We start from the raw sequence: 25,973 nt of genomic DNA, 5'->3' as shown, positions 1-25,973 counted from the left end.
GTTGGTGTGTATGTACTATTACTGATGTTTTGAAGGTGTTGAAAGAGTTGGGGTCGAGGCTGAAGTTTACCTGTGAGCTTCCCTACAAGGGTTGTATACAGTTCATAGAATTAAGCATATCTTTTGGTGGAGGCCACCAATGATATGCCCCGCAGTATTTCAAACCTATCATCGATTTCCGTTCCGGTATTTCTTAAATATAAACAAATGTGTTGCGACAGCTTGCCTGGGAGGGTCACTCAAGAAGTCGTGACCACAAAACATGCAAGAGAGTTTTGCACGGCAGATTGAGAGGCTTCGGCAGTCTAGTTTCTCAGAACGTCAATTTGCGGTTCTAAGCAAAACGGTCTTGCAAAGTTTGAAGTTGGAAGCGCAGGGTATAAGCTCAGTGAAACGGAAAGAAAGGGTTTCTTTTTTAAGCATTCCGTATGTTTACGGGGTTTCCTATAAGCTGAAGAAGGTGGGGGACAGGTTCGGATGCAGTGTGTTTCTGCTGCAGACAAGCTTGGCAGGATTGGTGCGGCTGTAGTAAAGAAGTTATCTAGACAGTGGGAGCGGGACCACGGGTGCGACATCAAGCACCGTTACAACTTGGTCGAGTGTGCCAAAAAGATAGTTTATGATACACCACAACCTTGTGGAAAATTTTATGTCGCGCAGACGGGACGGTGTGTAAACAATTGATTGTTGGACCATGAGGCGTCTTTTGTTCGCATCTCTCATTATACTGCAGAGAGTGCGGATGCTCAGCGTCTGCAGTGTTGCTACCAGAGACCAGGGTGCTCGCAAGAATGAAAGAAAAAAATTGCACGAGAAATAAAGGAAGCATATTTTATTATTAGATTGGGTGACAATTCCATCGCAAAGCCCTCAATCACGTTACTTGCCACCGAGATAGATTAACTTGAGCGCTTGCCCCCTAAAAAGATTTTTTCTGCTAATATGACCTGTGACATTTTTACCTGTGTATATGCACATACATGTGTGCGCTTTTTCGAATAAATTCAGTTAATAGTTTGCGCTTGTCTGTCTCTCGCGTTTTTTTTGCGCCATGAGCTACGTTAAGATTGAACAAAATTGCCCAACAAGTTACACTGCTGACTGCTGCAATGTTAGATATAGTGAATTGCCAGTAAAACACTGGAAAAGTAAGTACAAAACTATATGGCCTGAAATCGAGAAGTCGCCTTGTTACACCGCGTGAGCCGTCCGAATATTGCTGCATAAATGTAGAACAATGATTTCTCGATAGTGCGTCGTGTGTCTACCTCTTAGCTTTATTTGAAGGTAGCATTGAGGTGCGACGTTCTTTTTCCTGGTTGTAGTACATGGACAACTGAGGCATTGACAAAATATTGTTATTTACTGCCCTTTGTGCCACCACCTATGTGTATCATCATTTCAAAAGTTGGTATCTACATGAGTGCAAGAACTAACATTGACAACCTTACAACCTGTATGGCCTACAAGGCCGACACATTAGGCGTGATCCAGGTACAAACATCTTCCGGGTCTGGGAGAAGACACCCACCATCACCTGAGCCGGGAACTCCTGTTACACCATACTCGGTGCCTATAACAACCGGAAGGCCTTCGCAGCACCTGCGACCGTCTACAGGCACGAGTGGTGACGTATGCGCATCGTACATTTGCCGGTTCATGGCTCAGTGGCTGATGCCGAAGCTCAATGAAGCGACAAACCCGTGCGAAGACTTCTACGACTACGTTTGCGGAACCCATAGAGGAGAGAGCCAGTTTTCGCAAGTAAGTGGTGATGGCTGTATTTAGTGCATTTTGTGCATTGTGCCGCGCAACCCCAGCGCTAGAGTAAAACTAAAGGAAATCGAAAACGTAAGGTAGCCTTCTATTTCACCTGCATCTCGATCACAAGTTGAAAAGGCTCAGCTGACAACATGAAACCGTTATTTAAGGTACTGACGACGATCACCATCTTTCATTTTAACTGCTGGAGAAACTAGGGTAACAAAAGAAAAGCTATTTAAAAGATTGTAGTCTCATAGGCGATATACTACTGCAAACACAGCCATGCAAGTAGCTCAAAAGGCAATCAACGCGCACAAGCAAAGACAATAAAAGCAATTCCACACAAAAGCGCGCAATGCAGCATCTTCATGACCGGCTTTGGTAAATATCCTAAACTCAACTCAGGCCACGTATGGCGCCGTCCCACAGAACAATGATGTGATGAGCTCTCTAACGCTGGGCAAGCGGAGATCCGTGGGTAGTTGACTGAGGCAGCATGTGTGAAATGATCAGTCATTGCAAATAACTTGAAACATAGAACAGCCGCACACCACTTGCAAGACAGTAGACAAAGTCCATGATTTCACACCCTGTTGTCGCCAAGGAACGACCTTACTGCTCTGGCTTGACTGCCGAAAGAATCGCACAGTGCTTCAGCTACAATAACCTTGTCGTCACTGTTCAACACATTACTGCGCTCGACCACTCTCTCTCTCACCTGCGTGCGCGCACATTTTCCTGCTCATTACTCCACCTTCGTGCGATCACAGTTCACGGCTACAGTTTGTACTTTTCTGCGTATTTCCTTGATTCAACACGTCGCTGGGCGTGGAGCACGATGAGATGTCACTTCCCTAGAACATTTTATAAGCAACTAAAGCATTGCTACTGGTAATTTCCGCCTAAAACATTCCATCAGTTAAACTTATTCCTCAATGTTTCAAATTGCAATGCGTTCCTTTTCTCAAAATTGCAATGTGTCTCTTTTCTCATGCTGAAATAAATGAATTATAACTTTTGGTGATAGCGTTCACAAACAGAAGGTATTGAGCGTCCATAATGAAAGTAAAAAAACAACGGAAAAAGCCTACTCTTCCGTATTTCACGAACACGTTGGCATATAAGTGTTGTTTTGCATGTCTGAAATAAGAAAATTTTGCTCTACTAGAACGCTGCTGCAAGTTGTTCTTCTGGGCACGAGAGGGCGCACTCTTCTCCATGAATTTGATACCGAGCATTATATCGGTGAAAGCCTGAGAATAAATATAGGGTCCAGCTTTTTAAGCAGAATACAATATCCTGGAGAAGTAATTGATCCTTCAATAACGAAAACTGAAGCTTGATAAAAAACGTGAAGGTACAGAGTTCGGCTTCAGCTTACCAATATACCTGATGTTTAAATAACATTGGCTACCTCCCTCATCTCGGAGTCCACGGTAAAGTAAAGTACATCTCTCGATGGCGATGTGGCTGTGCGGTACCTATTTTGGCACTAAAACGTATAATGTGTAGGGAAGAAGAGTGCCTACCACTTCAGTGACGTCGACACGTTGGCGCGAGGCGCGAGCTAGGACTGCCTGGTTACTGCTGCGACGACGCCCGTATACCCGGCCAGCTCTTGCTGCTTCTGTCCTGACGCTGCTACCGCTTTTCGACTTGCATTTACAGTATATTTTGGGTGAGGCTTTTTCGGTTTTCCCCGACCCTGGAATTGCGTAGCCGAAAGCTGCCGTCCGTCGTGCCTGACGACGCTGCTTCAAACCCCCTTGGGCATCGCCACCCAGGGGCTGTCCCGGTGCCCACCTCCTGCGATAACCGGACTTCGTCAGCGGCACAGACAAAAAAGACGTTGAGGATTGGCTGGAATTCTATGAACGAGCCAGCACTACCAACAAATAGAATGATGCCATCAAACTCGGTACCGTGATGTTTTATTTAACGAATGTCGCCAAGCTGTGGTACAGAAACCACGAGGCAGACATTCCTACTTGGACGACCTTCAAGACCTGCATCGCAGCTGTTTTTGGACGCCATGAGGTGCGCAATCTTCGCGCAGAACAACGCCTACGAAGCCGGTTCCAACAAACTGATGAGACATTCACCAGCTACATGACGATATCTTCGACCTCTGACGGCATGTTGACCCGACGATGGTAGAAACTGACAAGGTACGACACATTATGAAAGGCATTTCTGACAACGCCTTGCAAATGCTGCTTTTGAAAAACCCTGTAACTGTCTCGGAGCTCATCGAGCTGTTTCAGAGTTTTGACGAGCGCTGACGATAGCTTCTTCTCACGGGATGCCTGAACGTCCTGGATGACACCTTGTCAAGCCTGACAACCACCTCTGAACTTCAGTCGCTGCTATGGCAGATAAAGGAGTTTGGTCGCGCTGAGGTTGCTGGTCAGCTGTCGCTGCAGTAGTGGACATTCCTCTTCATTACAAATGTCATAATTAGCGTAAAGTTTACAATAAAGAAATTGTTATTTTCATGTTAAAAAATAAGCACTGACATTATGCGCATTTTTTTTGTTTAAATAAACTTTCCCCAGCGCGCTTCTTCGCTGCCTGCTGTAACTATGCCACCTATGACTCAAAGCGAATAATGACGAAGTGATTCTGTATCGACTACGTGAAGTTATTTTATTTTGTAGCCGTAAATACTTATATTAACGTCTCGCGTCACCATGATTGTAATCGTGTTTTACGTAAACGCTAATGTACAAATAATCAGGGTAACAGAACTTATATTAAAACTTATCAACAAAAGAAAGAGGGCATTTCGCACAATAAAAAAAGCAAATAAGTAACTTTATTTGAAAAAGTGAAGTTGATTACCAACGAATATCATATAAACAGAGAAAAAAGAAAAGATGATTACTTCACTGAGCTGAGCAGCAAAAGGAAGTCAAATCCTAAAATGTTATAGAAGTACTTAAACAGTGTGGCAAAGATTCAATTGGAATACTTGAGTTGAATTGGAATGGCGAGTAAATGACAGATGGCGGTGATAAAGCTGCATGTCTAAACAGCTTTTTTCACTCGGTATTTTTACCCAAACACAGCTGTCATTGTCAAACAAGAATTAGGAGCGTTTCGTTATGCTTGACGTTAACGAAATAAAAAAAAGATGTGAAGGGCGTTTGTGATAGTAAATCTAGTGGTACAGATGGAACTTCTCCGTGTGTACCTGAGGCTTGTGTGGGGCCAATTGTATGTACATTTCTTAACTTTTTGAAAAATCGCTAGTGACACTTATCCTACTACATGACTGGAAAATTACGCACGTAGTATTTATATATGAAGGGGTTTCCAAAAAAGACTTTGGTAACTATGGACTAACATTGCTTACGTCTTTTCCATTTAATATACTCGAATACAGAAAGAAATGACAAGGAAAAATATAGGTCGCTTACACAAGCATAAGTTTCTAATACACGAGCATCATGAATTTGTCAGAGAAATATCTTGCACAACACTATGGGTAGAATATCATCACGATGTGATATTGGGTGTAGATACTGTCGACAAGTTAACGGTCTGTTCCTGGATTTTTCGAAAGCTTTCGACATGGTGTCACATACACTCTAACTGTTTAAACTTGCCACCCTGAACATATTAGAACTGTATTAAGACCGATTTAATGCTATCTTTCTCAAAGAAGATAAACTGTTCTACTGAATGGAAAATGATCCGAATATGCAGATTCTCAGAGGACCCACAGTGTTCCATTTTTTGGTTTGTTATTCTTTTGATTTATATTATCAATATCACTGTAGAAGTTACATCTAACGGTGATTGCGGGTGATTGTGTTGTGTACAGAAAACGTTTCGAGCGCAACGGTGCACCAGTTCATCAGAAAGATTTATCACTCATTCATAACTGATTTACCAAATACATATTAAATATCAATAAAAGAAAATGTGTGCACATTTAATTTTTTAAAAAGATTAAATCATATCAGTTACTGTACCACCTCAGCAGTTTACAGTTCAAACAAGATAGTACATATAAATATCTAGGTGTTTTACAATCATGCGAGTGTTCATAAAGGCCTCACGTGGATGCTCTCATAGCGAAAGACGGCAATGCTTTAGGTTTTATACAAAGAAACCTGCGATGTTCACATGTCAGTTTTAAACGCGTAGCATACAGTAATTCCATCACACATAACCGAGAATATGCTTTTGTTTTGTGGGTCCCCGCCAAAGTGACCTTCATTGCTGCTCTTCAGCAAATTCAAAATCTCGCTTCCAGGTTTGTCTTGTGACACTACAAAAGGTAGGACAGCTGCACTGCAATAAAGACTGAGCTAGGTTGGGAGTGCCTTTCTGACCACAGCCATAAACAGAGGTTGAAGTTTCTTTACTTGATTTACAAATCAAAACTGGAAATACCAGAAAAGCTTACCTACATATACCTGATTACATATCAAAACGCGTCGGGCATATTTGCGAAATCCTAGAATACAAAGTTAAAACTAACATGTATGTCAATTCATTTTTACTGAAATAAGTTAACGTGGAATAAGCTAGCTGAAAAGCAAATACATAAAAAATGAAGATGTATTTTATTCAATGATGTAGTACCGTTTTGCCACCTGAACGAGTATATATATATTGTCATGACCAAGAAAGGCGCTGGCGCTTTGGCGCGCGGATAGCTAGAGCAAGGAGGAGGAAGACGAAGTACACAAAAAGAACAGCTTGCTCGATGAACGGGTGTTGCGTCTGTCTCGCTTATTACAATGGCGCAGTCGACGAAGCAGAAGTCTTACATCCCGGCTTCGTCATCCAGGATAGCTGCGATAAGCGCCGCTTGAGGATGGCGTCAAGGCCTCCTTGGCAGCTGTTCACCTGCCTCCATGGCCACCACCGTTCGGGGACGGCGTCAAGGCCTCCTCGGCGGCTGCAGTACCCGTTACTGATACCATTTCACAAGGGACGCCGTCCACGCGTCCTTGGCTATGGATTCTGCCGTCAGCGCAAGCCGACAAGTGAAGCTTCTGCGGGACGCCACTGCTACGTGTCATCGTGGTTCGTCGGCAGTGCAAGCTTCTTCATCGAGGAACGCCGTGCATGCTTCCTTGGCAATGGGGTTCCACCCGCCGCTTCAGCTACCCTTCAAACCACCAGTGGATGGTGTCCACTCCTCCCCAGGGATCGTAGGACATGACCTTATTGACACCCTGCCACCATTTCGCGGCAGGGATCCGCACTGGCTCCTGTCCTTTGGGAATGCCGCTCACGCATTCCATCGCCTACATTCCCGTTGCCGCACTCTTTCAACATACGAGTTGCCAGGGAACGCCGTCCAGGCTTCTCTGCACATCAACCTCACTGGTGTGAGTGCTGCAACCGCTACTCATTCGAAGACCGTGATCACCAACGCTCCGGACTTCACACACGACAGCGCCGTGTGCCTGCGGCGTACCATCGCGCTACTCCGTGTCAAGACTGACGAACTGACAGCGTCAATCTCCGAGCGAGCTCTTACAATATTGCTAGAATTGCGTGCCACTAACGCCGTGTTGGACGTAGCTGCCTCGCACGACCTTGAGGCAAGACCATTGGAGCAACGCAGGCAGCTTTGGGGCACCTTCCGGCAGCTCTCAGTTCAGCTCGACGGCGTTGCCTCAGTGATATCCGCATTCTCACGTGCCGCCCAACCATCGCCGTCCATTTACGAGCTGCCGGAATTTTGTATAAGCGAGACAGACACAACACCCGTTCGTCGGGCAAGCTGTTCTTATTGTGTACTTCGTCTTCCTCCTCCTTGCTCTAGCTATCCGCGCGCCGAAGCACCAGCGTCTTTCTTGGTCATGAAAATATATATGTGTGAACAAAATTGTGTTATGTGTGTGAACTAAGATATATTCCAGTTATTGATTTGTGTACAAAGTGGTATTTTGAGTGCGTACGATGAGGTACGTTATTTATAAATGTACCCTCCGCCCCCTCCCTACAACACCTTCAGTCACTGCAGGGTATCTCATGAACAAAGAATAAAGAATGTATTTCACGTCTCATCACAGCGAATTGCAAGCGCGTAGCGGATATTGTGTTGAACAGCGGGAGTCATTGCATTCGTTCTCCTGGCTTTCATGCAAAAGTGACGTACCCGGGGGATGTGGCGCCGACTAAAAGCTGTACATAATTTTTATAAAGACGATAGTCTTCCTTCGGGACATTCGACGCAAAAAATTTTGTTCCGTCTGTCTGTCTGTCTGTCTGTCTGTGTGTACACTTGTCTGTTTGTACAGTTTTACCAGCATCGGGTACTTGGAACGGCCGACCCCATCCGGAGCAACCACCAATGTTGCTCAAGGTTGAGCGTTCATGCTTGTGCAATTGTCAATTAAAAAGCAAATGTTGCGCATGTCTGGGGCACTATAACAACACGCATATTATCTGCATATGCATCTCTTATTAATAACGCATACATAATTAATTTTAAGGACTGTAGCGCTTATCACGCTGCGCTTACCATGCAATGCTTGCACGGAACGGAGAGTGTTTCCAAAGCTTTGCTAAGACGAGATGGTGGTGGCACCTACCTGTCGCTTTGCGTTGTACACCTTATCACCTCTGAGACGGGCGCTCACGGCCACGCGCTTTGTTTTCAAAAATAAATTGCCAGATGGAGATCACGTCTCACGTGTGACTTGACTTGAGGCGCTCGTTCGCCTCCGCGGCACGCTCGAGGCACTCTAACGGAGCGCCTCCGGAATACGTTCACCGATTTTCTTGCGCAAATAATGGAATAAATGTTTCGTTCACTCTCTCCACACGCAAGATTATAGTCTTTCGACCACATTTGCAGATTACTTGCAGATACGGGGCCAACTTTTTTCTCTTGCTCCGACAACACGAAGCGTGGTCGCCATGAGCTGTCAGCTGTTGAATGTTCAACGCCTTCAAAAAGGCGTCCAGTTTTGCTGCAGTTGTGGCCACTATGATTGTCCACGTGAGAAGGTGCGCCTGTGTGCATGCGCTAGGCAAGAGGGTTTTCTTTCACCAGTGATAGCAAGTGAAGACAGAGGAGTGAAATGCATTCTTCCCTTTTGATTTCATGTGGTTTTACTGAGAATTATTGAAAAGAAACTATGACAGCGTAATACAAGCGCACAATACAAGTGAAATGGCGAAAAACTGCACCTTAGACAAAAGTAGAAATTCCTAATGAGACATTGTTTTGTTTGACGCCAAGCCTCCAAACTTAAATATATATATTTTAAGCTTAGTAATTATCTTAGCGGCGTCGCTTCAGTAACGACCAGAATTGCTGCAAATCATCATCATGATCGATGCAATTCATCGTGAATAAGTGTGATTGCTGCATCAATCGTATTCGATGTAGCAATATTGCGTACCACGAGCATTTCTTGAAGAACCTCGCACGGCGTTTTTTGTGCGAGTCATTCGTGAATCGACCGTGAGGGAAGAGCTTGTGTAACAAATATTTCTGTCTGGCACTTAATTCTGGGCTCGTGTAAATCAGTCCCGTAAAGATGACACATCTGCGCTCGTAGGCCCACGTTGAAGAACCACACACACCAGATAACCACCAGTGACTTTTTGAAGCGCCCACCACGACATATTCTCCCAGCTGGTTTGTTTGCATTCACGGTGAACCAACCTAGCATGTTGTGTTCGTCACTTTGTCTCAATCCTTGTTCGCGGTGACCTTCAGGACCAACCTGACCTCTAGGCAGTCTTTTTCATTGCTTGCCTAGCTACGAAAACATGATACATAATTTGATACCCATTCTTCATTCTTCGGCCACACATCCATTATCACTCATCGTATCGAGACCCATGGTACTTCCATGGTACGCCGTTGACCGTATCGCGTCTATTCGTCCGACTGGAAGGTTATTGAGAAAAAAGTTACCGATATGCTGCAACACGACATCATCGGCCCCTCCACAAATCTTTCGTCACCTTCCTTTGCTTCAGAACAAAAGAATTCGCAGCATACCCCCTGAGTGAAAGTCGCCGAGTGGGGCGAAGCTTTGATGGCTTTTATATGCAAACCGTGAATCATCCGCTGGCCACATCCATCCATCCGTCTATCTGCCATCTGTCTCTGTGATTGTCTGTGCGTCTGTCTGTCTGTATGTCCATCCATGCGTCTTCCTGTCGGTCTGTACGTCTGTGTGTCTGCGTGTATGTACGTATGCCTGTCAAAGAGACATATGTGCGTTCGTCCACCCGTCTCTCTGTCTGTCTGTCTGACGGCTGTCTGTCTGGCTGTTCATCTGTCTGTCTGTCCATCCGTCCGTACGTCAGTCCATCTAGTGAACACTCCAAGCATCGCGATCTCGTATCTTTTAATCATGTCTTCACCATATACTCGCCCCGCCATTCAGTTGACATTCCAAGGACTAAAATTACAGGCGGCTACTACATACAGCCAAGCTTTGAAGAGCTTCGCCCCTAAAAAGACAGCTCCGTATAATTTCACGCATACTACAGGGCACTTATTAGGATGACTCACAAGAATGTCTACCCCATGCCACACATTGACGATGCCTTGGATTCGCTACAAGATGCCGTGTACTTCTTTAGTCTAGTCCTGCGTTCAACCTATGAGCAGATAGCCATGTCCGAGGACTACAAATAAAAAACAACACTTTCAAAATCAGATTATGCACTGTGTGAATTCAACGTCGTGCCAACCGGCCTTTGCGATGCTCCTTCAACATTCGAGCCTGTGATTGACATCGTATTACGAGGTTCAAAATTGGAGAGTTGCTTGTGCTATTTGGGAAATATCTTTAATGTGCTTGTCAACCATTCGTCAGCACTTGCAACGAATCAACAAAGTTTTCACGTGCCTTGCAAACGCATGCCTTCAGCTGAACAACAAAAAGTGCTGTTTTTCGTTTATGACGAAAGGTGGTAGGCCACATTTTAAGGAAGTACGGCATTCTTCCTGGCCCAGACAAGAATTCCGCTGTTCAATGTGTCCCGCGTTCGGAAAAAGCCAGAGTTTAGCGCACTTTTCTGACCTCGCTTTATGTTTACTCCCATTCATTCGAGACCTCCCGAATAGCTTCACTTTTCCACAAGTTTCTCGGATCAGGCGCCCCCTCTGTGTGGTCTCGTGAATTCGAATCGGCATTTACGCAACCGAAACGTTAACTCACATCTGATCCAGTCCTTAGTTATTTCGACGAAAGCACACCTGCATTCCTGCCTACAGACGCTAGTGGTCAAGTCACTTGTGGTGCCCTCCTACATACAAATCTTCACGCATGAAGGTCATCGCAATCGCAAGGCGTGTACTGACAGGTGCGGAAGAGATTTATACCATAACCGAGCAGGAGTACCTATCGGTCATTTGGTCTGTACAAGTAACGTCCTTATCTTCATGGTTGCCACTTCCCTGTGGTTACGGACCATCACGCGTTTGTTGTCTCTCGACACCAAACAACTTGTCTAGCCACCTTGTTCGCTGGATTCTTCGTTTGCAGGAATATGAGTTAAGTATTACATACAAGTGAGAGAAAGATCTCCAAGACGCTAATGCGCTTGCATGTTGCCCGCTTTCTGCGGATACACATAAATACACCATCACTAACGCACGCGATGAGCTCTCGGGCGTCCCTTCTACACACATTTCGTCTTTAGCTACTTGAGCCCCGACTCCTGCGAACGAGTGTGGTTCTTGGTTATATCACTAAGAACCTGCTTTTCACTGTCGCCGCCTCTTGTACTGCCTTGATGGATCTTCTCGTGTTCCTAACGGCCATCTTTGTCGACATTTGACGCAATTCATGCTCGATAACTGGGTTCTGTACAGCAATATCTACCACCCGAACGGTCGACGCTGGGAGGCCGTTCTACCTCAATCTGTTCGGGTTCCAGTCCTCAAGGCATATCATGACGACATTACTGTTGAACACCTGTGGTTCCAGAAAATGAACGACCGCGTCAACTGTCGCTGCTACTTGCCGGGTTTGTCCACCAGTGTTGCAAAGTACGTTGCCTAGTTCTCAGCACAGCAAATTTCCTGAACCAGCTCAAAGCGGACAATTAAAACTACTTCCGTGTCCACTGGAACCATTTGATATAGTCAGCGTATATCTGTACAGCCCGCTTCCCACGACTGCCACGGGCATTCGATCGATATTTACAGCTGTCGACCATTTAACACGCTACGCGAAACAGCCTCCTTGCCTTCTGCATCAGCATCGGAAGTTGCTGACTTTATTCTCCTTGCAATAACTCTTTGTCATGGTACTCCTCCTGCCATACCTAGCAGCAGTGAAATGATATTTCTTTCCCAACTTGTAGATGAAGTGCTCAAGACCTCTGGCACCACCGACAAAACAAGCTCCAGTTACCATCCACAAACAAACGGGTTGACTGAGCGTTTACATCGCACGCAATATAAACATAATAGCCATGTATAAAGACCTGGACCACAGAAACTGCGACGCAGTATTTCGGTTTGTTTCTTTTGTCTACAAAACAATCGCTCAACAGCCCACTGATTAATCTCTGTTGTACCTCATTCACAGTATCTCCCCCTTTTTTTCTCGACATTTCGTTCTTCTCTGTGCCTCCGAAACAATCTTCATCTTTCATTAAATATCTAGTGTAGCATCTGCTTCATTTCCACCATCTGGCCCACGTTAACACTAAATAAAAGCAATAAAATCAACAGCTTGACTATGATGCATCTCACTGTGAAGTGTCCTTCAGTCTGGACGATGAAGTGCTGCTTCGTACACGCATTCGCACTGCTGGTCTGTGCGGCGAATTTCACTTACACTTTATGAATTATCCCGAGGCACGTGTTCTTCTAACGGATCGCTGCTGCCGCACAGCACAGTTGTCCACGTACCACTCATCAAGCCTTTCACGAGGCTTTCTTCTGTGCTTTATGCTGCAGTCAGGATGATTGCTTTTGCGTGTTGTTATGCCTGCGAGTCCACAGCGGACGTCCATGCCTCTGAAAAAGGCAATCTGTGTCAAGACCAGCCCGCGAGACCGCCTGACGCGAACAACTCAAAGCGTCTACACGCGACGGCGCCTTTCTGTCGCCCACGTGCAGTGAGTCACCTCAGCAAGCGAGCCGTCGAGCAAACAATCGGCGTCCTCCTGTCTGGTGGCTGACGCAATGCCTGGTGACGTCACTCGTCCTTGGGTGCAGCCACCTGCAGCGCAGCCTCTCCAGATTCGATGAGAAAGAATGACGCGGCCCAGCGGCGACCCCCATTGGAGGAGTCTGACCTCACGACCAGCGGCCCTTCTGATTGGACATTTTGGTTGGACCCGGTGCATATAAAAGAAGCCCTGCGGCGCGTCGCGAGCAGCAGACCTGTTGGAGCGCAGAAATGTGTGTCAGAGAAGAGAGCTATGTGATAGAGAGTTGAGCGGTGTGTCAGAGAAGAGAGCTATTTGATAGAGAGTTGAGCTGTGTGTTAGGAGCAGACCCATTTGAGAGGAGACCTATGTGTTAGAGAGGAGAGCTCGGCTCTTCGGGTCTCTAAGCAGTCGGCCCCAGTGCCATATTTGTAACGCCTCAGTATATATGCTGTACATAAACCTTGTTTAACTCACCGTCGTCTCGTCCGCTCGTCTATCAGCTTTGCGCAGAAGCAGTCGCGAGCTAAGAAACTTACGCTACCAAACAGCTGGTGACCTTCCCGGTGGAATTCGAAGCAGTGGCGCCTTTGGGACCGTGTTGGCGCCGCCATTTTTTGAAACAGTGGTTGCAGCGGTGCGATTTCGAGGCGCCCTTCGTAACGTCGTCGGAGGTGCGCTTCGCAACTGTGGTTGGCAGCTGCGGGATCGGCCGGCGTCAGCGACATAGATGCGGTGAGTGCCTGATGTTTTCCCCTCAGTTCACCAGACTACTCTAGCTCAGGTTGTAGTAGTTTAAAGAAGAGCTGTGTGAAGCATTGAAGTGAGCTTTGATTGTTTCAAGCAAAGTCGAAGTGCTTTGAAACGAAAGTTAATGCGGAGGGGGTAAACACGGGAGTGTGAAAAATTGCTTGCGCGTCTTGCTAGTTGACTTATAGTGGGTACGGCAAGTAAATTGTCAACAGGGGCAAACAGCAAGAGGCTAGTGTGAACGATGGAGAACCTTAAAGTGAAGGAACTCATCGAAATTTGTGAGGAACTCGGCATTACTTTGGGCGGTGCGAAACGAAAGCAAGCCATCCTTGAGATCATGAAGGATGAGGGAGTGTCAGCTGAGGAAGTCGATGAGGCCTGGGTGGATATCAAAGCACGCCGCGATGAGGCTGAAAGGCGCGAACGTCGCGAGCGCGAGGAGGCCGAGAGACGGGAGCGCCTCGAGTTGAAAAAAATAGAATTGGCAATACTACAGTGTTCGCAGGCGCCTAGCGTAGCTTCTCCGACGATTCAGGTCAGCGGTTATAGATTTCGGGACCAATTGCCACCGTTCGTAGTAGGCGAGGACATGGCGAAGTATCTCGTCAAGTTTGAACACGTCTGTGAGCGAAATGCTTTGGAGCGGTCTCTTTGGGCGCAGAACCTGTTAGCTCTTCTTCCCGGGGAAGTGTCCGACGCGATAACTTGCTGGCCGAGGGAAGCGTTTGAGAGCTATGACGAAGTTAAGGAAGTGCTCTTGAGACGTTATAAGTTGTCACCCGAGGCTTTCAGGCAAAGGTTCCGGTATGCTAAACAGGGGAATGAGTCACACGTTGACTTCGCGTTTCGTCTTAAAGCCAATTTATTTGAATGGCTCAAGGGCGAAGGTGTTTATGACGACCACGATAAAGTTGTGGAATGCGTTGCATTGGATTAATTCTACCGCTGCATCGAGGAGGATGTCAAACTTTGTCTGCAGGACAAACTTGGTGAAGTGCAGCTAAACAAGGCAGCAGAGTAAGCTGAGGAGTATTACACTCGCCGACAGTTGCATAGCAAGGCAGTGCGCGTTGAAAAGGATGAAAGGAACAAGGGCTTTTCAAAAAAAAACCCGATCAATGAAGCCGCAAATCTGCTACAACTGCAGAAAGGAAGGGCACATCGCAATAAACTGTGAGCAAAAGTTTGCGACTATCCGAGAATCGGAAAAGAAACAGAAGCCGCGAATTTGATACAACTGCAAAAAGGAAGGGCACATCGCGATAAACTGTAAGCAAAAGTTTGCTTTCGCAACAATCAGAGAATCGGAAAAGAACATGCGGTTGTTAGAGCCGTATATCGCCCCGCCACGGTGGTCGAGTGGCTAAGGTACTCGGCTGCGGACCCGCAGGTCGCGGGTTCACATCCCGGCTGCGGTGGCTGCATTTCCGATGGAAATGTTGTAGGCCCGTGTGCTCAGATTTGGGTGCACGTTAAAGAACCCCATGTGGTCGAAACTTCCGGAGCCCTCCACTACGGCGTCTCTCATAATCAAATGGTGGTTTTGGGACGTTAAACCCCACATATCAATCAATCAGAGCCGTATATCCAAGAAATTAGTGTGAACAGGAAAACGTGTCGAGCACTTAGAGACTCCGCGGTAACCATGGATGTTGTCCATCCTTCATTGGTGTCTCCAGATGACTTTACAGGAGAATGCGCGTGGATCAGGCAAGTCGCCGAAAAGCAGAGTGCTTGCTTACCAATCGCCACGGTTGTCATTGAAGGCCCGTTCGGTAAGCTTCGCACCGAAGCGGCTGTGTCTGCCGCGCTTCCCGATCGTTTTCCTTATCTTTTCTCCAACAACTCAGAGCAGCTTCTCAAAGAGCAGGGTAAATCGTTCTTACCCAACTTAGCGTACATGGCCCTCACGCGATCGCAAGCGCGGAAGCTTTCGCAAGATCTTGATCTTGTTCAATGCGGTGAACTCTCAAGTGACCTTGTCGGCGGATCGACGGAACCTCAGAGAGGAAATTTTCCGCGTGAGTCATGTGAGCAGTCACGCGAGCGGCCCATCGCCGAAGCGACCGGCGCGGTTTCCGTAGAAAGGGGAGACGACATGGCCCCATTGAATCAGAGCGAGAGGGGCGCAACGCTCTCGCCTGTAGCGGAAAGTAGGAGTAAGCTGTCGAGGGTCAATCCAGAGACGCTCATTCGAGCGCAGCGTGAGGACCTCTCGATTGGAGTGCTAGTGGAAAGCCACATGAAAGCTGCACGAGTGTTGTCGAAGGAGTATAACGACAAATCGGCGAAAAAGCGCGCTTTTGAAGTAGGAAGTCAGGTACTGCTGCTGCATCCGTTCAAAAGAAACAAGCTTGAGGTTCATTGGGAAGGGCCCGCCAAAGTATTATCGAAGCTTTCCGATACGAATTATGAAGTGAAATTAGGAAGGCGGCAGAACCAAATTTACCACTGTAACTTGATTAAACCATACGTTCAACGTCAAGTGGTCGTAAATCTGTTGTAGAATGCTTCAGAGGAAGAGGAAGCAAAATTTTGACCACTAGTGATGTAATCGAAAGGGGATCGGAGGTAACTTTGGAGCAGTTAAACCTTGAGTCTAGGTTGTGTGAAGTCCAGAAGAAGGAGCTGAGAAGGAATGTTCCTTTTTATGAGAAATCTGGACTCTCCTATTGTAGTTACACAGATGTGCAACGTCGCAAGTACGAGCAGTCCTTAGTACCGCATAGGCATCGTCGCCGAAAAGTGGCCGGTTACTGAGATGGAGCATGTTGCTCCACAGCACAACTTTGACGTTCGCTACAAAAAAGGAAAGCTAAACGCTAATGCAGATGCATTAAGCCATGCGTTTAGTTAGTACCTTCTCCACCTTTCGGTATTTCGCTGGCGATTCGGGGCAAAATTTTGTCCTCATCACGGTCTTAGCTGAGTGCTCTCGTCAAGAGTGAGCTCAAAGAGCCAACTTTATGTTCTATTCTATTTCGTTACGTTGTGTTACATGTACAAATTTGAGTTGTCATTTTAAGAGTCTTGTGTCCCACATGTGCCTCTTGATGTAGAGGGAACGAAATTCCGATAGACACGTAGCTAGGTATATGTTGTACTTACTTTGTCTGGTGTTCTGTCGGGTGACCGAGGGCACTTGCTTGTGTCGTGTGTTGTCTGGTGTCGATCCGTTCTTGACAAGTTGCAGAACCATCGACAAGTGCTGAGACCAAAGATCATCAAAAGAGACGAGCGAAGCTGGTCGACAAGTTGTGGTGACAAGCCAGTGGAGCTGGGATCCGTCCTCAAGAATGGGATGTGTTCCCGGAACAGAGTCTGGAGCTGCATTTTCCCCATGGCCCTGGAGCGAACCTGGAGGGACCTGGCGAACGAGCGCGCCTGACATCCGAGCCACGTGGAAGCAGCTCGTCTTTTCGGCGCATTGTCTGGCGGCGGGGGTGCTGTTATGCCTGCGAGTCCACAGCGGACGTCCATGCCTCTGAGAAAGGCAATCTGTGTCAAGGCCAGCCCGCGATCCCGCCTGACGCGAACAACTCAACGGCGTCTACACGCGACGGCGCCTCTCTGTCGCCCACGTGCAGTGAGTCACCTCAGCAAGCGAGCCGTCGAGCAAGCAATCGGCGTCTTCCTGTCTGGCGGCTGACGCAATGCCTGGCGATGTCACTCGTCCTTGGTGCAGCCACCTGCAGCGCAGCCTCTCCAGATTCGATGAGAAAGAATGACGCGGCCCAGCGGCGACTCCCATTGGAGGAGTCTGACCTCACGACCAGCGGCGCTTCTGGTTGGACATTTGGGTTGGACCCGGTGCATATAAAAGAAGCCCTGCGGCGCGTCGCGAGCAGCAGACCTGTTGGAGCGCAGACATGTGTGTCAGAGAAGAGAGCTATGTGATAGAGAGTTGAGCTGTGTGTCACAGAAGAGAGCTATGTGATAGAGAGTTGAGCTGTGTGTTAGGAGCAGACCCATTTGAGAGCAGACCTATGTGTTAGAGAGGAGAGCTCGGCTCTTCGGGTCTCTAAGCTGTCGGCCCCAGTGCCGTATTTGTAACGCCTCTGTATATATGCTGTACATAAATCTTGTTTAACTCACCGTCGTCTCGTCCACTCGTTTATCAGCTCTGCGCAGAAGCAGTCGCGAGCTGAGAAACCTACGCTACCAAACGGCTGGTGACCTTCCCGGTGGAATTCGAAGCAGTGGCGTCTTCGGGACCGTGTTGGCGTCGCTGTCTTTCGAAACAGTGGTTGCAGCGGTGCGATTTCGAGGCGCCCTTCGTAACGTCGTCAGAGGTGCGCTTCGCAACAGTGTGCGTTGGGGGGCGGGGGGGGGGGGTTAAGTTAACAGTAATTAAGCATATCATTTTTTTTCATACATCTTCGTCGTCGTGGGTGTTCGTCGTCTTCGTCAGTTGTGTGAACTCCGCCTCCTTGTGAGTTGTTTCTTCGGTGTGGTCCCTTCATTGTGCCTTCGGGGCCGAATAACGGTCGCTTTAACCGTGATATTACAATATATACATTTCTATAGACAGATTTTACCCCACTGTCATTGCTTTATTACATAAAGCGCGTGGAGTTTTATAGCTCTTATACAGCTACGTGCCATAATCATTGTTCATAGCTTCTTGTCTCATGACCTGGTACTCTTTGGGCTTCAATAGACCGTTGCCACTTGATGGCCGTTTCGAGCTGCTATTTATTTTATTTATATATTTATTTATGTATTTTTGAATTTATTTATTTATTTATTTGCAGTACTGCCAGTCTCAAGTTGAAACCTTATAACACAAATACAAGTTATATTACAAAGGATATAAAAGAATACAGCCATATTTTTTGAGAATAAAACAAACAAATGTAATGAGTTGATATTCATTGAAACTGAAATATAGTACACTAATATACCAAAAAATATACAACATAGTTCCGCAACAAAGTGTTATACAAGAATAAAAACACATAGAAAATAAGAATTAGGTATGGTCACAACTATTGAAGTTCAACAAACACCAGTACAAAGTTGCTTATGATAATATAAAATGAAAAGCGGCATTACGCGAACACTCTTTCCTAATTGCTTATAACTTCTGCTAATACTTCAGGAAAAATTTACTGTGAATGGGTGTTAGTTATAGATTGATCTAGCCCATTCCACTCATGGACTACCCGTGCAAGAAAAGAAAACAGAAAGGTATCATTATAGCAAAAGAAATTGATTAGATGATTATGGCGGGAGATGCGTGATTGATGAAAGGTAATGTATTTCGTAGCATAAAAATTTAGGTGTTTGTGTAGTATCTGGCTGAGAAATTTCAGACGAGCAACTTTTCCTCTAAAAGCTTAAGTTCAAATGCCTGACTGTGTTAGTAGAAATGTCGGCGAGACACTGCTCCGGTATTTCTAATTACCTTTCTCTGGATGCCTTCCAATTTACATGTATAAGTTTTAGTGAGCGGAAACCATACGACGTTAGCATATTCATGAACAGGTCTAATAAATGTCGTATAAACTAAACTGTTCACGTCAGATGGTGGTAGTCGCAAGCACCATTTAAAAATAGTTTTTTTTTTCAATCCTTTGAAAGTGACATTGTTATTGTGCGATGTCTCTTTTTGGTCTGATGTTATTGTTATGCCCAAGTATTGCTGTTCCACTCTAGTTACGAGGTTACCATTAAGTTCGTATGGATAGAGTGACGGACACTTTTTCTGTGTCACTGTCATGCAAAACTATTTTGTTTCTATTGAGGATCATTTGCCACTTATCACACCATTCAGTTATTTTTGTTAATGTGTTATCGAGCAGAACATGATTTTCTCTATTGTGTATTTCTCTCTATATTGTGCAGTCGTCTGCGAACAGTTTTATTTTGCAATGAATGTTACTTGCTATATCATTGATCAAGATCAAGGATAACAGCGGGCGCAATACTTTGGAATTGGTGGCTTTAGCATTCGTTCCTTTGGCCTTTTGGCAAAGCGACTCACAATAAACACTCGACTACCCTTGTGAAGTCACACTTAATTTTCGTGGTACACCGATTTTTAGAAAGACGGATCAACCAAGGTTTTCTTAAGATAATTTTTTGCACGGGTTGAATCTACAAGTTTAGTCTGTCTGTCTGTCTGTCGTTCTGTCTGTTTCTCTGTATGTCTGTCTGTCAGAAAATTCAGTGACCGGGCCAATGTTGAAACACATGCCTAACAACGAGTCATCTTGAACTCGTTGCGGCGCTATTTGAAAATTGTTTTTCAAAATTTACATAATGCCCATATCTGAGGCAAACCGTAAATACGTAACTACTAGGTGGTGCATTCCTCTACAATACTACACAGACACGCGATTCTAAAGAACACTGTTTTTTCTTACGCTGTTTAAAAAATGCTACGCTATGCACGAAAAAAGAACGTTCTGTTGCCACCTAGCAGTAGCCCTGGGCTCTGCACTGCCAGATGGCGTCCATATGTCACGCAGTGCCTCCTGTATTTTATCAAATTCTGCCAGATGCGGTTGATTCAACATAGATGAGGGAATGCGAAATGTAAATGACCACTTGCGCACCAGAAAACTGTCTTCTTACAGTGACAATTGCAGTGAAGGACGCATGTACTTGGCCATTTTTTGTCAATCGTGGTCGCCAAGCGGCGTTGAGAATGCTGTCGCATCTGTCATAAGTGGCATAACGGGTAACCTTTGAATCGCACGCTTGCGTAACTGATGACTAGGTATTGAAGTGAGACACGCTTTTTTTACGACGAGCCAGTCACTGCACTTAGGTACATTGTGTCATCCACAGAGTTATTGCAGGATAGCGAAGTTCACGTGCTTCGCCAAGGTTGGACTGGACAGAGGATGTGACGTGGAGGTTTTTTTGAAGCGCGCCACCCTGGCCTCTAGTTTAACCGGGGTGTGGTGGGCTTCAAACCTGTGATTTACAAATTATCCTTTTGATGCTTTGACAAGTGAATCACAGCAGCCTACGCGTTCACACTTTTCATATCTACCCCTGTACATTTCAGTGGTATAAAACTTTATTCAAACGTGAGATTGTCCGTCAGCGCTTCTAGTAGACATGAGTCCGAGAGTGCAACATTCTTGCTCAGCCAGTCGGCTTCAAGTAGCTCGCAAACTTATTACGAGAAAGCATGTGACCAATATATCCATACTAGCTGAATCCGTCGAGTCTGCCACCTCGAGACCTTCTTAGAAAAAAGGGAAAGAAGTGCTCATTTATTTGGTAGACACTAAATGAATAAGTAAGGCTAGTTGGTGGTGGTTTATCATTTGGAAACACCCGTACTGAGAACAGACAAGGGCAAGCAAAGACTTGACGCAGCCGCTGACTTGCAACTAATATTTATTAGAAGGGATAAACACAGATATGTAAGCACACATTTTTGATACAATATCTTGAGAAATAACGGGCGACGAATCCAAGGACAGTACAGTTGATGTATAGAGTGAATGCATACATAGAGCATTTAGTTGAAAAAAGTATAAAGTGTAGTAAGCGATAATCGCAATTCACAGATTATGCCCCTGGACGTGGAAGGTTATATTTTAATCTGCTTTAGTTTCACCGTATTTCATCACTAATATTACTTATCACAAATAATAATGATAGCAGCCCTGTACTTCTAGTCATGTTGGTCTCTCAATTCTCATTCATATTCCGTCTAAGAAATAAACAAACGTGCTCCTCAATCTACACATCCTTCCTTCGTTGAATGTACCTAATTAACACGGAGATTGGTTTTGGCATTGTATTTGGTGCTGATCACTGCACATCTTCTGTTCAGGAAAAAAGAAGTATATTAGGGTTGCAAACAGAGAATGATTGACAAACTTCTGGCTGGGGTTGGTGGACTCGTAAGAGAACGTGAGTTTACTTAAAATGCTAACGCATGATACAGAACACTTACAAAAGCTTACCTGTGTTGTTTACGTCGCATCTTTCAGATATCAGCCGGCATAAATTATCTCATTATGCGATTCCTGAATGAAAGCAGAATACCACTTAAAAACCAGGCAGCATGGCAGAAAGCAGCGGCACTCTATAAGACCTGTATATATTTTTTCGAGACCAACAGGACTGAGGTAATTGTAAATGTTTTACTGCCTTTACTGTAATACTCACTTTCTCAAATGAACATGCCTTTGTCTTACATACCGTGTTTCAAACTAAGTAGAATAAGGTTCACGCTATGTGGAAACTGCACCTAAAATTGGACTCGAAAACGAAAAAATTATTTACTAGGTGTTTTTCTTGTTGTACACTTACAATGTAGGACTTAGAGAGGTACAGTAGTCTACGTTCTAAAAGTATGAAGGGCTCATGAAAAAAACCCCAGGCATTGAAAATACACGCCTGATGTGCTTTGACTAAAAATGTTTTCTTTTAATAGCGGCAGTACAGTGGTACCCGAATATAATATCATGTGAAAATCGGCTAGAGAAGAGTGTCACCTGTACAGCTTTCACCTTTTAGTCTCCCCGCATGTACAGCAGTTCTGCAGGACCAAGAAGCTCTACCTACCTACCTACCTACCTACCTACCTACCTACCTACCTACCTACCTACCTACCTACCTACCTACCTACCTACCTACCTACCTACCTACCTGCCTGCCTGCCTGCCTGCCTACCTACCTACCTACCTACCTACCTACCTACCTACCTACCTACCTACCTACCTACCTACCTACCCACCTACTTACCTACCTACCTACCACATCGGGTTGTGTGGGAGTCCACTACACATGCATTCAAGAGACAGAGAGGCGTTACCTGCCATATAAGTCTATGTTGGAAACTAATTTACTCTCTTTAAACAATAAATAGCAACAATGGTGATTACGCATTTGTCAAAGACATATGACCTAGGTTTAGCGGGAAAGACACATTATTTGTTATTGTTGGTGATATTAACTTAGCAGTGAGACTCTCGATAAATTTTCTACGACTTCTCTAATCTGCAAACACTGCAGTTAGGTTGTAGAAATAGCCTTATATCAGCGAAATTGCATTTGCGGTTGTAGCACTTGTGTAACCTCTGTTTTGGCTTCAGTGTTCGCTATTCAATTTATGACACTAAAAAGAGCCTTGCAAGATCATGCAGTTCATTCTTTTGGCAAGGCACAATGAAGCCATGCTCACTTCGACCTGAAGGACGAATGAACGCTCAAACCAATTCACCTCGATAAAACTGATGTCTCTCTTGAACCAGAAGTGTAGATGTTAATAAAGCATGCTTAGCTTGTGGACTGGTTCACATGACATCTTTCTTCACAATGCCTGTAATCTGCGGAATTTCACTCTCTACGATAGTTTTAGTGGTTCTACGCTGTTTCATTTGCTATTATTTATTTTGATTGTGGTAGGAATGATTGTACAGAGAAGCATGCCTTAAAATTGCTTGGGTGGAAAACCGAGCTCATAAAATTTAACCACAAAACTGCTTGAAAATATGTGCATACATTACCAAACTTTTTTTGTAGATCACTGACCATTAGAAACTGTTAAAAGGTATGCACCTTGGTTCACGTTGGTGTCTCGTATTAACACTAATATTTCTATCGTTAGGCCCTATCACAGCGACATGGGTTTGAAATTTGCTTTCCTACTGCGAATACTTTGACCGTAGCTATCCGTTCATCTTTTGATTTGAAATAAGATCTCAAGCGGTGCAGAAAAGGGCTACTCGTTTATTTCAAGGACGATTTTTTGGTCAACAACATTCTACTATAAAAAAAAACCCCATCGAACGTTAACATTCGTCCGCATCATGGCATTTTCTCGAAAATATTTCATGCTGCTTAGAATAACAAACATGCGGATCTTCGTAGTATGGCGAAGTGTGGTTTATCTTGAAAAGCCGCCCATAAATTTTTTGAATGTTATTTTTTGATTGTGAATTGATTTGTTGTATGAAAAACGTAGCAGATCTCACGCACTTTGCGGATGTAATGCTAAGCAGTCAGTTAAGGGCTGCATACATTGCATTGTATGGCTTCGAAAAATCTTTTTTATCTTGCGATGTCGTTGACTACAAACGTTTTATAGTGTATACCTTATATGACCTGTAATTTGTGCCTACTACGATCGGATGTCATGGCATTAGGACATTGCTATCACAAATCTTGTATGGATACTAAAGATAGTAAGAAGACATGAGCGCACTATGAGCCAGATAAGTAAATCATGACGCACGTCTTAGGCATTTTACGGTTTTCATTTTGCGACCATGCATATATGTTAGTCACGCAGTCTTGTTACGCCCTACAAATTTTATATATCTCGTGCTTGTGAAACAGGCTCAAGTGACTCCAGAGCGTGGCGCATAAAGCTCGACATGCATCGAGTGCTTTTGAAGATTTCCACGCTACTAGCCATTTGGCATGTTTGTAATACATTGATGCACCACTATAGCTTGCGATCCATAATTATTCAACAAGTTGCAGCGAAAGCTCCATAACAGTACATATAAGTCATGCTGTAGATGAAACGCACGTCGCCCCGCCACGATAGTCTAGCGGCTAAGGTACTCAGCTACTGATCCGCAGGTCACTGGATCGAATCCTAGCTGCGACACATGCATTTTCGATGAATGCGAAAATTCTGTAGGCCTTTGTGCTGAGATTTAGGTGCACGTGAAAGAACCCTAGGTGACCGAAATTTCCGGAACCCTTTACTACGGCTTCTCTTATAGTCATATGGTGGTTTTAGGACGTTAAACCCCACATATCAATCAATCAATCAATCGGGCCTTGATAACTTCACTGTACTTTTGAAAATGTCCTGTGATCTTTGACTCTTCGCATGAACAGCTGGAACGAAAGCGCCATGTGAAAAAATGCCAAGGTTAAGACCACTGTAGATAAAAACAAAACCATTTGAGTGAAAAGGCTGACTTGTTGTGAAGGGCAAGAGAATCAGTTTACACAACACATGATGTGATTTTGGTGGCTAGTCATATCTCATATGGGGAAACGTCGCATATTTCCCTCCACCCCCTCCCCCCTTGCTTCCCAGGCTTGTAAATGGCGGTGCCCTGGCTTGCTTTATTTAGTCTCCTAGTAGCGCCATTAGCGCCAGTGAATATTAGCTTAGTCATTGCTAATGTTGGGGGGCGTTGTGTAAGTAACGGCTAGTGAAGTCTAATTGTAGGCCATCTGGTGGGGCCCTCCGGAGCCCTCCAGTGCAGCGTGTCTGATAATCATATTAAAGTTTTATGACCTACTACCCCAAATATTATATTACCATTGTTGTCAATTATTCTAAATTCTGCGAGGCTCTCATGTGTGAATATTGTTACACGATTGTGGCTGTGAAGAATTTTGCAGCAAGGCTGGGAAATACCCTGCTTATTACTGGACGAACGTGTGCCCAGAAAAAGAAGAGTGAAGGTAAAAGTGATTCAGTCTGTATATGATAGTTCCGAAAACAGTCGACGGCCATCGAGAAAGATGGTCAGCGCTTGAACATATTTTTCCACAGCGCACGAGTATGCGGACACAATAAGATCACATCAAAAAAATGAAATTCACGTCTCGAGTTTCATACTGCAAGCTGTTATTTATGTTGCTTATAGAGTCGTGTCTCATCGCACCGCGTTTTGCGTGCACACATGCAATAGAATCACCATAAGGTACAAATACCATGCGCACAAATAGATAAGCTCAAAATGGCAAATGTTCGCCAAGAGGTCCTTCGCATTAGAAAATGAAGTAGGGTTTGTGACTAGCCAGGAAATTTTGTGAGAGCGTGTCGTTTTTGATGCGTTAACTTTATTGTTATTTTTTTACGTATGTCTTCGGTAGACTGGTGACCTTGCGAGATGGATGATATCTATGAACCTGGACTTCAACAACCAGACAAGGCTTTACACAATCGATCCCGTTGATATGATAATCAGAAGTTCGCTGGACTTGGGAGTCCATGTTATTATTTCTTTTCAACTGATGGATACCTGGTTCTACCGTCGCAAGAGGGTTATTTTCGTAAGACCATTGCTTTCAAATGTCCATTTTGTAAGTGAAAAGCGCATCACACTGTATTATGTATACCGCATTGACCTAATAATTAGGTGCATACGGATGAGTTAGGCATGCCTGATCGCCACAAAATAGTGTGCCCTCGAGATATGTTGTGACGCTTGTCTAATGACATATGGCGCAAACTATACGGCGAAGTAATGCCATACAATTCCCCATTCATGAGACGAAAACTCCTTAACAAAACGGCCGAACAAGCTTGTTAAAGTAGAACTTCTGCAAGTGCAGCTTGTAGATTGATTAACAGTACACATAAATGCGAGTAAGCGCTTGTCTAACAGTCAAAGTCTTATACGGGGTCAGAA

The sequence above is a fragment of the Rhipicephalus microplus genome, chromosome 3 (genome assembly GCF_043290135.1).
Source record: "Rhipicephalus microplus isolate Deutch F79 chromosome 3, USDA_Rmic, whole genome shotgun sequence".
Classification (NCBI taxonomy): domain Eukaryota; kingdom Metazoa; phylum Arthropoda; class Arachnida; order Ixodida; family Ixodidae; genus Rhipicephalus; species Rhipicephalus microplus.
Note: the sequence above shows the minus strand (reverse complement) of the source record.